The 14,364-nt window shown below is 48.0% G+C and overlaps 1 pseudogene; it reads left to right on the forward strand.

Moving 5' to 3' along the window:
• Window positions 1-14,364, forward strand: part of LOC124032080 — a 292,998-nt pseudogene that overhangs the window by 209,407 nt on the left and 69,227 nt on the right.

The raw sequence follows: 14,364 nt of genomic DNA on the forward strand, positions 1-14,364 counted from the left end.
GGCATGACCATCTTTAAACAACCCCCCCCCCCCCCCCTCCTACGATCTGCAATATTATTAGCCATGAAGATTCATTTACAGTATGTGGATACTATCTGTGACTCCGTAGTAGATTTCTGACCCTGCGTATCTCATCTCTCCCTACTCTCCTTGCTTCTCCACATTAGGGCCCAGGAGTAGGCAGACACTCCAGAAGCCTGTTCATGGTTCAAAGTCCCTTTCATTTTACCGCTGAGCTCCTCTGAGAGGTTCATGGTGTCCTATCAAGCACAGTTCTATCACCGTGTCTCACTAGAGGACTAGACCTTGGGAACTTTCTTCATGCTACCCATCGAGTGTTACTCTTGGCAACTTTCGTCTTAGTAATATAATTACACAGTTACGTAATATAGTTCTGTTTATTGTTGTTTGTTACACTGTTGTCTTATGGTCAAAACACAATAGCAATTGTCTGAGCTCAGTATTTCCTAGCATCAGAAATGAATAGCACCCTGTGTAATGATCTAGTGTATCTGCAGTAACACACACCTCTGGGAGTTGGTTGTGAAAGCTTAAATCGATTTATCACATTTATTCAAGTCTCTGCATGCAGCCCAGATACAGTTTGACAGAAACAGACAGGCCAATCTCTGATAAAACAAAGCCCAGAGTTCCATTTTGTTTGGCTCTAAACAGCTCAGCTCTGTCCAAATGAAGAGGCCAGCAGGGCACAATTGGATTCTGTAGGGAGCGGTAGGCAGGCCTGAAATCACTGAGAGGGCTTGGTTGTGTTGATGGATATGATATGCTGCTCGCTGGCCCCCTTGACCTGTCGGCACATTATTCTTAGGAGAAATCTATGGGGACGTGTATTGGCTCGCATGAAACCCAGCAAATCTCAGAGTGAGATCATATTATTCAGCATCTCTCTGTCTGTGTCTCCCTCGAGAGATCTAGTCATCATATCAGAGTCCTTTTTAGCTCTTCCCCTCTGTCTGTCTCCCGTTCCCCTCTGTCTGTCTCCCGTTCCCCTCTGTCTGTCTCCCGTTCCCCTCTCTCTGTCTCCCGTTCTCCTCTGTCTGTCTATCTCCCGTTCCCCTCTGTCTGTCTGTCTCCCGTTCCCCTCTGTCTGTCTCCCGTTCCCCTCTGTCTGTCTCCCGTTCCCCTCTGTCTGTTTCCCGTTCTCCTCTGTCTGTCTATCTCCCGTTCCCCTCTGTCTGTCTGTCTCACGTTCCCCTCTGTCTGTCTGTCTCCCGTTCCCCTCTGTCTGTCTGTCTCACGTTCCCCTCTGTCTGTCTCCCGTTCCCCTCTGTCTGTCTGTCTCCCGTTTGTCAGGATTTGGCCAGGGTTGTTCCGGTTTTTGGTCACTAGATGCCCCCATTGTGCCTTTTGACCTTTTGTTTTCCCTTGATCCCCATTATTATTTGCACCTGTGCCTCGTTTCCCCTGATTGTATTTAAACCCTTTGTTTTCCTTAGTTCTTTGCTCTGTGTTTGTATGTTAGCACCCAGCCCTAGTACTCTGTGAACTCTTGTTGATCCCGGTGGACTCTCTTGTGGAATTCTGTTTTTTGTTCTTGTTTGTTTGTTTTTGAGTATCTTTTGAGGCTTTTTGTGCTTTACCTTCCACCTTGTGGATTGACCTTTTTTGTCTTGGAGGATTACCTTTGTTCTTGTGGAATTCCTTTTGAGGTTGTGGAGTTACATGTTTTCCTGAAGAACTTCACTTTTTACTTCATTAAATACACCATCTCAAGTACTGCTGTGTCTGCCTCATCTTCTGGGTTCTGCCGACTATTCGTGGCTCAGTTGGTTAAGTGACTGTTTCTCACTCCGGAGACCCGGGTTCGTAACCGGGTCCTGACACCGTTCCACTCTCTCTGCCTGTCTCCCGTTCCCCTCTGTCTGTCTCCCGTTCCCCTCTGTCTGCCTGTCTCCCGTTCCCCTCTGTCTGTCTCCCGTTCCCCTCTCTCTGTCTGTCTCCCGTTCCCCTCTGTCTGTCTCCTGTTCCCCTCTGTCTGTCTGTCTGTCTCCCTTTTCCGTCTGTCTGTCTCCCGTTCCCCTCTCTCTGCCTGTCTCCCGTTCCCCTCTGTCTGTCTCCTGCTCCCCTCTGTCTGTCTATCTCCCGTTCCCCTCTGTCTGTCTCCCGTTCCCCTCTCTCTGTCTGTCTCCCGTTCCCCTCTCTCTGCCTGTCTCCCGTTCCCCTCTCTCTGTCTGTCTCCCGTTCCCCTCTGTCTGTCTGTCTCCCGTTCCCCTCTGTCTGTCTGTCTCCCGTTCCCCTCTGTCTGTCTGTCTCCCGTTCCCCTCTGTCTGTCTCCCATTCCCCTCTGTCTGTCTGTCTCCCGTTCCCCTCTGTCTGTCTCCCGTTCCCCTCTGTCTGTCTCCCGTTCCCCTCTGTCTGTCTCCCGTTCCCCTCTGTCTGTCTCCCGTTCCCCTCTGTCTGTCTCCCGTTCCCCTCTGTCTGTCTCCTGCTCCCCTCTGTCTGTCTATCTCCCGTTCCCCTCTGTCTGTCTATCTCCCGTTCCCCTCTCTCTGCCTGTCTCCCGTTCCCCTCTGTCTGTCTGTCTCCCGTTCCCCTCTGTCTGTCTGTCTCCCGTTCCCCTCTGTCTGTCTGTCTCCCGTTCCCCTCTGTCTGTCTGTCTCCCGTTCCCCTCTGTCTGTCTATCTCCCGTTCCCCTCTGTCTGTCTCCTGTTCCCCTCTGTCTGTCTCCCGTTCCCCTCTGTCTGTATCCCGTTCCCCTCTGTATGTCTCCCGTTCCCCTCTGTATGTCTCCCGTTCCCCTCTGTATGTCTCCCGTTCCCCTCTGTATGTCTCCCGTTCCCCTCTGTATGTCTCCCGTTCCCCTCTGTATGTCTCCCGTTCCCCTCTGTATGTCTCCCGTTCCCCTCTGTCTGTATGTCTCCCATTCCCCTCTGTCTGTCTGTCTCCCATTCCCCTCTGTCTGTCTGTCTCCCATTCCCCTCTGTCTGTCTGGCTCCCATTCCCCTCTGTCTGTCTGGCTCCCATTCCCCTCTGTCTGTCTGGCTCCCATTCCCCTCTGTCTGTCTCCCATTCCTCTTTGTCTGATGTGGTTCCTGCTCCTTGCTCATGGGATGTATCAGTGATGCAGTGGGTTGTGTCAGTAATTTTGATTTATTCATCTAGACAAGACAGTTAAGAACAAATTCTTATTTTCAATGACTAGTCCAACGCTCTAACCACTAGGCTACCCTGCCGCCCCATAAGGGTGCTCTGCAGCTCTCCAAAAGAGGACCATCGCACTCTCCCAAATGCTCAGCCGGTGTGCAAAACCCGCAAATCCAGACAACAAAATGGTGTAATGGGTCCGCATTCAAAAATACGTCTCATAAAGCTTACTGCAGTTTTCATTTGTTTAAATGATTTTTTACTGCATTAAGGATAGCATACTCTGCAGCTCTCTCCTCTCCACACTTCCCCTCCTCGCCTCACCACACAGCACACCCCTCTGTCAATCACAAAGCTACTCATCTATCAACACCCCTTGCTGCCAGCAGTGACACACCATCCTTCATGGTGGATTAGAATTGGCCAGGGGGCCTGAATGAGGAGGCCCATGAGGTCACAGCCAGCAGCCCCACAGAGAACACCTCAGCATCCCATGATGACATCACCTCATACTGTAGCAATCATGCAGGGCCAATGGGAGATAGAATCATCCAAATGAGAAACGAGGAAGACCCTTGTTCCTCCCTCTATGGCCTACAAACACCACCCTCTCCCTCTGCTAGTATTTTTTAGAAGAATCAGATTCCAAACCTGTTGCAGAAGACGGAAGAGGCTTGTCTGTCTGTCTGTCTGTCTGTCTGTCTGTCTGTCTGTCTGTCTGTCTGTCTGTCTGTCTGTCTGTCTGTCTGTCTGTCTGTCTGTCTGTCTGTCTGTCTGTCTGTCTGTCTGTCTGTTATGTAAGCCCTGCTTAATCTTCTAAGACTGCAACCTCTGCAGTGTTACACGGCTTGATGGGAGGGGAAAATCAAATGCTAACAGAAATCTGTTGCCAGAGGGGGCATGTCTGGAGGCTGCTTTTCAACAAAACAAACACCATGCAGACTAGCAAGCCCTGCGGAGCTGCCGGGGCCAGGCTAGTACTAAGAGGAGGAAATGGAAGAAGTAGAGATGAGTCTGGAGCCAGAAAACCCACTCATCTTTATCTGCTGTTGGCTGACACCTTATGCCTTCTTCCTGTTTGCCCTCCAGACAGGTTCCTCTGCAGCGCTCTGACTCCCAGCCCCACAACCCCAGGGTTAGATTGGTGTTTTGGAGCAGGGACAGCTGTAAGCTGCCTCTCTCTGTCTCTCCCAGAGTTCCAGAATCATTTTTCCCCGAGGGGTTGAGGGCAACACAAATAATCAGCCAAACACTCTCCTATTTGGTGAACCCCTGACTCTCCTCCTGACTCTCATTCCCACCTTAATAAACGGCTCCCAGGGCCATGTCTCACCTCTTCTTGATTCACAGCACCAGGGGAGAGAGGGGATAAAGTGTGGGGGGAGCACTGAGAGCAGCAAACCTAACCTGGAGCCCCAGCTCACACAAGCCTCTCGCTCTCTCTCTCACACAAGCCTCTCTCTCTCTCTCTCTCACTCTCTCTCTCTTTCTCTCCCTCTCTCTCTCTCCCTCTCTCTCCCTCTCTTTCCCTCTCTTTCCCTCCCTCCCCCTCCCTCCCTCCCTCCCTCCCTCCCTCCCTCCCTCCCTCCCTCCCTCCCTATCTCTCTCACTCTCTCTCTCACCCTCTCTCTTTCTTCTCTCTCTCTCTCTCTCTCTCTCTCTCTCTCTCTCTCTCTCTCTCTCTCTCTCTCTCACTATCTAAATTCAATTCAAGGGGCTTTATTGGAATGGTAAACATATGTTTATATTGACAAAAGTGAAATAACAATAAAACATTAACAGTAAACTAACAGTAAACATTAAACATTACATTCACACAAGTTTCAAAGGAATAGAGACATTTCAAATGTATATTATGGTTATAAGCAGTGCTGTAAATATGTGCAAATAGTTAAAGTACAACTGGGAAAATAAATACACATAAACATTGTATTTACAATATGTGAGTCAAAATTGGATTTGTTTTCTAATTCTTTGTGGGTCTGTGTAATCTGAGGGAAATATGTGTCTCTATGTTCATACATTTGGCAGGAGGTTAGGAAGCACCTAATTTTCGACCTCATTTTGTGGGCAGTGTGCACATAGGTCTGCCTACGGCGGCCTTTCTCAATAGCAAAGCTATGTTCACTGAGTCTCTACATAGTCAAAGCTTTCCCTCATTTTTGGTCAGCCACAGTGGTCAGGTATTCTGCCATTGTGTACTCTCAGTTTAGGGACAAATAGCTTTCCTGTTTGCTCTTTTTGTTGTTAATTCTTTCCAATTTGTCAAGTAAGTATCTTTTTGTTTTCTCATGATTTTGTTGGGTCTAATTGTGTTACTGTCCTGGACCAGCTTTCTTATGGGATTCTTCTCTAGGTTAATCTCTCTGTCAGTGAATGCTTTGTTATGAAAGGTTTGGGAATCGCTTCCTTTTAGGTGGTTGAAGAATTGAACTATTTTTGCTAACTAGGGGGTATCGTCTTAATTCTGCTCTGCATGCATGATTCTTTTTTTTGCGGTGTACATAGCAGATGTTTTTGAGTCTCAATTCGTTGTTTGTCCCATTTGATGAATTCTGGGGTTGGTGAGCGGACCTCAGACCTTACAACCATAAAGGCCAATGGGTTCTTTAACTGATTCAAGTATCCTGTTGAGTTTTATGTTCCTACCTGATGGCATAGAAGGTCCTTCTTGCCTTGTCTCTCAGATGATTCACAGCTTTGTGGAAGCTACCTGTGGTGCTGATGTTTAGGCCGAGGTGTGTATAGTTTTCTGTGTGCTCTAGGGCAACGGTGTCTAGATGGAATTTGTATTTGTGGTCCTGGCGACTGGAACTTTTTTGGAACGCTATGATTTTTGTCTTACTGAGATTTACTGTCAGGGCCCAGGTCTGTCAGGGCCCAGGTCTGTCAGGGCCCAGGTCTGTCAGGGCCCAGGTCTGTCAGGGCCCAGGTCTGTCAGCGCCCAGGTCTGTCAGCGCCCAGGTCTGTCAGCGCCCAGGTCTGTCAGCGCCCAGGTCTGACAGAATCTGTGCAGAAAATCTAGGTGCTGTTGTCGCAGATCATCAGCAAACAGTAGAGATTTTACTTTAGATTCTAGTAGGGTGAGGCCGGGTGCTGCAGACGGTTCTAGTGCCCTCGCTAATTCGTTGATATGGACAATATAAACAAACGTATGTGAACACCCCTTCAAATTAGTGGATTTGGTGTATATAATTGAGCTCACAACCATGCAATCTTCATGGACAAACAGAAGAATCGCCTTACTGAAGAGCTCAGTGACTTTCAACATGGCAGCGTCATGTCAGCTGTTAATGCTGTTATCGTGGAGCGGAAACATCTAGGCCGCGAAGTGGTAGGCCACACAAGCTCACAGAATGGGACCGCCGAGTGCTGAAGTAGCGTAGCGCGTAAAAAACATCTGTCCTCGGTTGCAACACTCACTACCGAGTTCCAAACTGGAAGCAACCTCAGCACAATAACTGTTCGTCGGGAGCTTTGTGAAATGGGTTTCCATGGCCGAGCAGCCGCACACAAGCCTAAGATCACCGTGCGCAATGCCAAGCATCTGCTGGAGTGGTGTAAAGCTTGCCGCGATTGAACTCTGGAGCAGTGGAATCTCGCTCTCTGGAGTGATGAATCACACTTCACCACCTGGCAGTCCGACGGCCAAATCTGGGTTTGGCGGATGACAGGAGAACACTACCTGCCTGAATACATAGTGGCAACTGTAAAGTTTGGTGGATTAGGAATAATGGCCTGGGGCTGTTTCTCATGGTTCGGGCTAGGCCCATTAGTTCCAGTGAAGGGAAATCTTAATTTTACAGCATACAATGACATTCTTGATGATTATGTGCTTCCAATATTGTGGCAACAGTTTGTAGAAGGCCCTTTCCTGTTTCAGCATGACAATGCCCCTGTACACAAAGCAAAATAGTTTGTTGAGATCGGTGTGGAAGAACATGACTGGCCAGCACAGAGCCCTGACCTCAACCCCACCAAACACCTTAGGGATTATTTGGAATGCCTACTGTGAGCCAGGCCTAATCGCCCAACATCGGTGCCTTCCCAGAAGAGTGTTTGTGTACATGGATTTTATAATGTTGTATTTTTTTCCCCCAACGCTACTTTTCATCAATTTGTATAGCAGACCCTCATGCCAAATTGAGTCAAAAGCTTCTTTGAAATCAACAGAGCATGACAAGACTTTGCCTTTGTTTTGTTTGTTTGTCAATTAGAGTGTGCAGGGTGAATATGTGGTCTGTCGTACCGTAATTTGGTGAAAAGCCCATTTGACATTTGCTCAGTACATTGTTTTCACTGAGGAAATGTATTTTCTCTCTCTCTCTCTTTCTCTCCCTCTCTCTCTCTTTCTCCCTTTCTGTCATTTCAAAGGAAATAAAGGAGTGAATAAAGGAAAGCGAGAATCCACTTCAAAGGAATCCCCCTGGTAAACCATTGTTCCATTGTACTCTGGAAGAGTGCAATCTGATACACACTTTCAACTCTGTTTTGACACCTGTCAGGACTGGCAATGAAATAGTTTCTATTTTTTCTCCCTCTTTTTGTTGATCTCTTTTTTTTCCTCCTTATCTTGCCCTCAACTTGTGTGCATCACCAGTTCCCTTCTGAACGTGGCAGGTCTTTGTCTCATGGTTCTGGATGATCCTTAATGAGAACCAGAGGTTGGGAGGTTGCGGTCTGTCTCTGTGCCCCAGCTGGATGGCAATGTCTGGGGCTGATGGTTGAGTTTGGCTGGGCTGGGTGCTGAGTGCTGCAGGATGTGGTTCTGCCTTGGCCCGCAGTGCTGATCCAGCACACTCCGTGTCTACTCCGTGTCCCTCCAGTCCATGCAATGCACCAGGCCTCTGAGGTTTCTGCTGCAGGCATGCGGGCCATGTGTTGGCACAGTTGGGGCCAGAGTGTGATTCAGACTGAGGAGTTGTCTGTCTGTCTGCACTGTCTGGCCAGAGACACGTGTTTTACATACCACAGAGGGAGGCTGCGGTTCGCCTGACCCACGCTACCCAGACAGTCTGCGATAGCAGCGTTACACTGGTTTGGCAGGAAGAGGACTGTTTCACTTCTTTGTCCTGGGGACAGACACAAATGCACACACGACTTTTACTTCTCCTTTCTTTCTGAAGTCAGTCCCTATCAGAGGCTGGAGGCTGTTCATTAAGCGTGTTGTTTACACTTGTCTGTTCCCCACCTGTGTGCAGTGAATACTAAAGCCAGGCTACCAGCACAACGTCTCGTTCGGACTCAGAGCAGCCCGCCTGGAATTGATCCTTCTCCCTCTTCGCTGCCTTAGAATTGGGGATTCATTCACAAGCCCCATTATTCTTGTTTCGCTATTTGGGTTTGTGTATCACCCAATTCCATTACGTCCAATGATTTTCTTTGCCCAATGGCTTCCGATTCAAATTGCAATTTCAAGTCATTACCTGCACTTAATTTAACGCTGGTTTGGCAAAGCACAAACTGATATACAAATATACGATGCTGAGCTTACGGTAATAGTGATTCAAGAAATGAAAGTTCCAATGAATATTTTGGGAGTGTTGGTATGAAAGGACAATAGAGCACGCATATTTATTAGTCATCTGGGCCTTCCTTATCCTCAGTAGTAGTCTCCCTATTGTCCTGAGGCGAATCCTAAACATTTCTTCTAGCTTAGTATCAAGAGTCTTTCATTGTCTCTTACATAGTAATTGAAGATGGAAGCAAGGCTGTCCAGAGGGAAATTGCATCATACTCTATTTATTCAGCAAAGGAGAGAAGAGGAGAGGAGACGAGAGGAGAGGAGAGCAGAATAAGGGAGAGGAGAGGTGAATAGGGGAAGGAAGAGGAGAGGGTAGGAGAAAGAGGGGGGAAAGCGGGTGTGAGAGGAGGGAGGGAGGGAGGGTAGGAGAGGAGGGGAGATTAGGGCAAAGGAGGAGAGCGGAGAGGAAACGAGGAGAGCTGTGGTGGAACACAGTTTAATAACAAGACTGCAGCCGCAGGCAATTAAATATGCAGCCCAATAGAAGAGCCTGGCTGCCTGGTGTCACAGAGCCCTGTGTTGGCTTCTGAGCAGGAGTCTGTTTACACAGCCCAACTCATGATAAGAAGCTTCACTCACACACAGGGATGATATGGTCAGTGTTGTCTATAGAGTGAACTATAGACAATAGTCTGGCAGACCTGAAACGTTCATATTATGTTTAAAATGTGTCAAATGTCTACAAATGTTGATATTGGAGTAGTTTTAGCTTAATAAGGTACAGTTTTATTGTACATGTTTTAGATTTAGGCTTGGCTCTTCGTTTTTCCTGCTGACAAAGGTTGTGTGCTGTCTGGACTTGTTTGTCTAGCTTATTGGCATTGACTCATTTGCATAGGAAGAGTAAGAACACATTTCATTCACTCACATTACCATGGTGCTGTTCATGTTTTTGCCTTGTAGCTGTTTGGAATAGTAATATTCATTGTTTACAGCCTGTTTCTAAATCTGGTGTGGGAGAAGATGGCGTCTATTAGTTAAATGCAACTATTTCAACAAATACATGTTTCCTTTGCCAAGTGTGTCCGTGGTTGCCCATCTCCTGTTCATGATGTGTATCTTAAGCTGCCCACTGCTCTGTTCCTGTTCTCTCCAGTGCCCCTGTGTTGGGGTCAGGGCCAGGAGAGGAGACCAGACAGCACGGACTGCTCTTCCCATTGATTGCCTGGACTGGATTTGAATGGACTGGCTCTTTTGCCCAGACCCTGCCAAAACCTTTAAATGACATACACATTAGAATAGCTTTGTTTCTTTTTTTTTCGCACTGTCTTGCTAATCGGTTGGCATGGCAATAACCTCTGTGGTCGCTCATCTGCCCCCCCCCCCCTCCAGAAATATGCCAGTTTCTCTGAGCAATTAGGGCCATTACATGACTTCATGCAATTAGAAATACTGCATTTCTCTGTCTTCCTCACAGTTGGTTGTGTCTGTACATGTTGTATAACTCTGTGCTTAAAGCTCACACACTGTGCATCAAGACCGCTTTCAAAATCACTAATGCCATCTACAGTACAACTGCATTGCTATATTTACATGACATGGCTCGTCCAACATCTCATTCCAAAATCATGGGCATGAATATGGAGTTGGTCCCCCCTTTGCTGCTATAACAGCCTCCACTCTTCTGGGAAGGCTTTCCACTAGTTGTTGGAACAGTGCTGTGGGACTTGCTTCCATTCAGCCACAAGAGCATAAGTGAGGTCGGGCACTGATGTTGGGCGATTAGGCCTGGCTTTCAGTCTGCATTCCCAATTCATCCTAGTCAAGTTTTTCCACACCGATTTCGACCAACCATTTCTGTATGGACCTGGCTTTGTGCACGGGGGCATTGTCATGCTGAAACAGGAAAGGGTCAACCCCAAACTGCCACAAAGTTGGGATAACGGAATCGTCTAGAATGTCATTTGTATGCTGTAGCGTTAAGATTTCCCTACCTGGAACTAAGGGGCCCGAACCATGAAAAACAGCTCCAGACCAGACCTCCTCCACCAAACTTTACAGTTTTCACAATGCATTCGGGCAGGTAGCGTTCTCCTGGCCTCCGCCAAACTTAGATTCGTTCGTCGGACTGCCAGACCCATTTTATGAAGCTCCCGACGAACAGTTATTCTGCTGATGTTGCTTCCAGAGGCAGTTTGGAACTCGATATTTGTATTTGTATTTATTATGGATCAACATTATGTGCTGCCAAAGCAGCTGCTACTCATCCTGGGCTCCAGCAAAATGAAGGCAGTTTATACAATTTTAAAACATTACAATACATTCACAGATTTCACAACACATTGTGTTCCCTCAGGCCCCTACTCCACCACTACCACATATCTACAGTACAACATCTATGTGTACGTGTGTGTATAGTGCATATGTTATCGTGTGTGTGTGCGTGTGCATGTGTCTGTGCCAATGTTTGTGTTGCTTCACAGTCCCCACTGTTCCATAAGGTGTTTTTTATCTGTTTTTAAAATCTAATTTTACTGCTTGCGTCAGTTACTTGATGTGGAATAGAGTTCCATGTAGTCATGGATCTATGTAGTACTGTCTGCCTCCCATAGTCTGTTCTGGACTTTGGGACTGTGAAGAGACCTCTTGTGGCATGGCTTGTGGGGTAGTGAATGTTGCAATCGAGGACAGACCATTTTTACGCGCTACGCGTTGCAGCACTGTCCCGTTCTGTGAGCTTGTGTGGCCTACCACTTCGCGGCTGAGACGGTGTTGCTCTTAGACGTTTTGACTTCCCAATACAAGCTCTTACAGTTGTCCGGGGCAGCTCTATTAGGGCAGAAATTGTTGGCAAGGTGGCATTCTATGACTGTGCCACATTGAAAGTCACTGAGCTCTTCAGCACAGGCTATTCTACTGCCAATGTTTGTGGAGATTGCATGGCTGTGTGCTCATGTTTTTTTAAATGTTTTTTCTTACAGTTGTCAGCAAAGTGTAAGGCTGAAATAGCCGATATCCTCTAATTTGAAGGGGTGTCCACATACATTTGGCCATGTAGTGTACTTTTCTAGTCCAGTAAATATCCATGGTCTCTCTCCCTGTTCCCAGGAGTGTCCCCAGATCCTGCCATCCACCCAGATCTACATCCCAGTGGGGGTGATGAAACCCATCACCCTGCTGGCTAAGAACCTGCCTCAGCCCCAGTCTGGACAGAGGAACTACGAGTGTATCTTCCACATCCAGGGAGCCACCTACAGCGTCACCGCCCTGCGCTTCAACAGCACCAGCATCCAGTGTCAGAGGACCTCGGTGAGTACCATACCTGTCCTGTCTTATTCTGCTGTCCTCCAGCCCACTCCGTACCGCACTACCACCCGCAACCCAACCACCATCCTAGTCATAGGTAATGCATGATAGAGGTTGTGTTTGTTTCTGTGTGTGTCTCTCTGTGTGTATCAGTGTGATCACCTTCCTTTAAAAAAAAATGAGATGCCAGTCTGAGTGTCTCTGTCTTCTTGCTCTTACCTCCCTTTGGGTCCCCCCTCCTCTCTCCCTGTTCTTTTGATATATTTACCCTGCCCATTTAGTTATAATAGAACCAGCAGCACCCATCCTCAGCCATTATCTACCATGGTCTCCTTTCTCCCACCTCCCTCCCTCTTTCCTGCTCTCTCCTGTCCTCTCTCCCCTTTCTCTCTCTCTCTCTCTCTCTCTCTCTCTCTCTCTCTCTCTCTCTCTCTCTCTCTCCTGTCCTCTCTCCCCTTTCTCTCTCTCTCTCTCTCTCTCTCTCTCTCTCTCTCTCTCTCTCTCTCTCTCTCTGTCTCTCTCTCTCCCTCCCTCCCTCTCTCTCTCTCCTCTGTCTCCCCACTCTCTCTCTCTTTATCTCCCATTGAGCCGTAGGTTTGTCCAGCTAGCTCAGCCTGGGTGGACAGTGCTGTAACCATTCAGGCCTGATGAAACACGCAGCTGTATATTCGCTTTGACGGACTGCCGCCCATCTGCAGTCATTAACGGGCAGAGTGGTCCCGTGCGTTTGACAGTGGCATGACACTGGTCTGCGCTCCTTTATTGATGCCCATTATAGTACTCTCTCTCCCCTCTCACTCGAGAAACTCTTGGCACTTCTGAAGGGAACCTAATTACGCAGCTAAGAGCGCGAGGAGAGCTGTCTCACTAAATAGGCCTTTATCGACTGTTTGCTGTCGCAGCCATTTCAAATCAACAGCCTCTGCCCGCTCAGCCAATGGCATGCCATTTCTCCATTGGATATGAGCAGCAGACAAAGCGATATGGGTGTAAACAATCAGCTAGGGCTGCCAAGCAACTGACTATACAATAAGGGGATCATTGTAGCTGTCTCATGGTAACAGACAGCATGATATGTTGTTATGGTTAGTATGCATCATGCACCAAACGGTGTTTATAATGTACGTTTTTCAGCTTGTAAAGCGAGGCTCGTCCAACCTGCATCCCTCTGCATCCCGTCTCTGTGTCGTCAGTCAGTCCAGTCAGTCAGTCAGTCAGGTCAGTCAGTCAGTCAGTCAGTCAGGTCAGTTAGTCAGTCAGTCAGTCAGTCAGACCAGTCAGTCAGACCAGTCAGTCAGACCAGTCAGTCAGTCAGTCAGTCAGGTCAGTCAGTCAGTCAGTTAGTCAGGTCAGTCAGTCAGTTAGTCCAGTCAGTCAGGTCAGTCAGTCAGTTAGTCCAGTCAGTCAGTCAGTCAGACCAGTCAGTCAGTCAGTCAGTCAGGTCAGTCAGTCAGTTAGTCAGGTCAGTCAGTCAGTTAGTTCAGTCAGTCAGTCAGTCAGTTAGTCCAGTCAGTCAGTCAGTCAGTCAGTCAGTCAGTCAGTCAGTCAGTCAGTCAGTCAGTCAGTCAGTCAGTCAGTCAGTCAGTCAGTGTGCTGCTGGTGGCAGAGGGAGGCAGGGAGACACACTGTAACATGTCGTTGCCACTACTCAGCAAGCCAGACAAGCTGGCAATTTTAATATGGAACGACAATTTCAGTCGTGTTAATTTCCACAGTGAAATCACATCAGTTAAATTAGAACCAATTACTCAACATTCTGTGATTTTAGCGTGAGTGCAGCATGTCTCTGTTCAGAGATTTCTTATTAAAGGAAGGGGTGGCACGGGGTGGTCATACGGACTTGTGAGACAGACCCAAGTTCCTTTAACATGCCATCACTGTACCAGCCAGCCCCCATTCAGCCCTCAAGGATGGCTAGTTCCCTCTCACTGGCCACGTCACTTTACTGAACCAGTCCACTTCTCTCACTGAGGACAGAATAAACAGCACTGGCAGATCTCCAGGTAGAACCTGTAGCAGTGCACCAGCCTTGACCTGTGATGGAGCCCAGCCCAGGCCTCCTGTGATGGAGCCCCAGATAGATCCTCTCATCGTTAGATCAGGAGTAGTTAGTTGTCGGCGTGTGCTTGTGGTGTATTGACCTCTTCGTCTCTAAAATGCGAACAGTTAATAAAACATGAACATTCGTTAAGGGAGCAAGAGAGAGAGAGAGAGAGAGAGAGAGAGAGAGAGAGAGAGAGAGAGAGAGAGAGAGAGAGAGAGAGAGAGAGAGAGAGAGAGAGAGAGAGAGAGAGAGAGAGAGAGAGAGAGAGAGAGAGAGAGAGAGAGAGAGAGAGAGAGAGAGAGAGAGAGAGAGAGAGAGAGAGAGAGAGAGAGAGAGAGAGAGAGAGAGAGAGAGAGAGAGAGAGAGAGAGAGAGAGAGAGAGCCAGGCGGATCGATTGAATAAACAAGAGAGGTGCACTGTAGTGTGTTCTGCCGTGTGCTGTGG

The sequence above is a fragment of the Oncorhynchus gorbuscha genome, linkage group LG03 (assembly GCF_021184085.1).
Source record: "Oncorhynchus gorbuscha isolate QuinsamMale2020 ecotype Even-year linkage group LG03, OgorEven_v1.0, whole genome shotgun sequence".
Classification (NCBI taxonomy): Eukaryota; Metazoa; Chordata; class Actinopteri; order Salmoniformes; family Salmonidae; genus Oncorhynchus; species Oncorhynchus gorbuscha.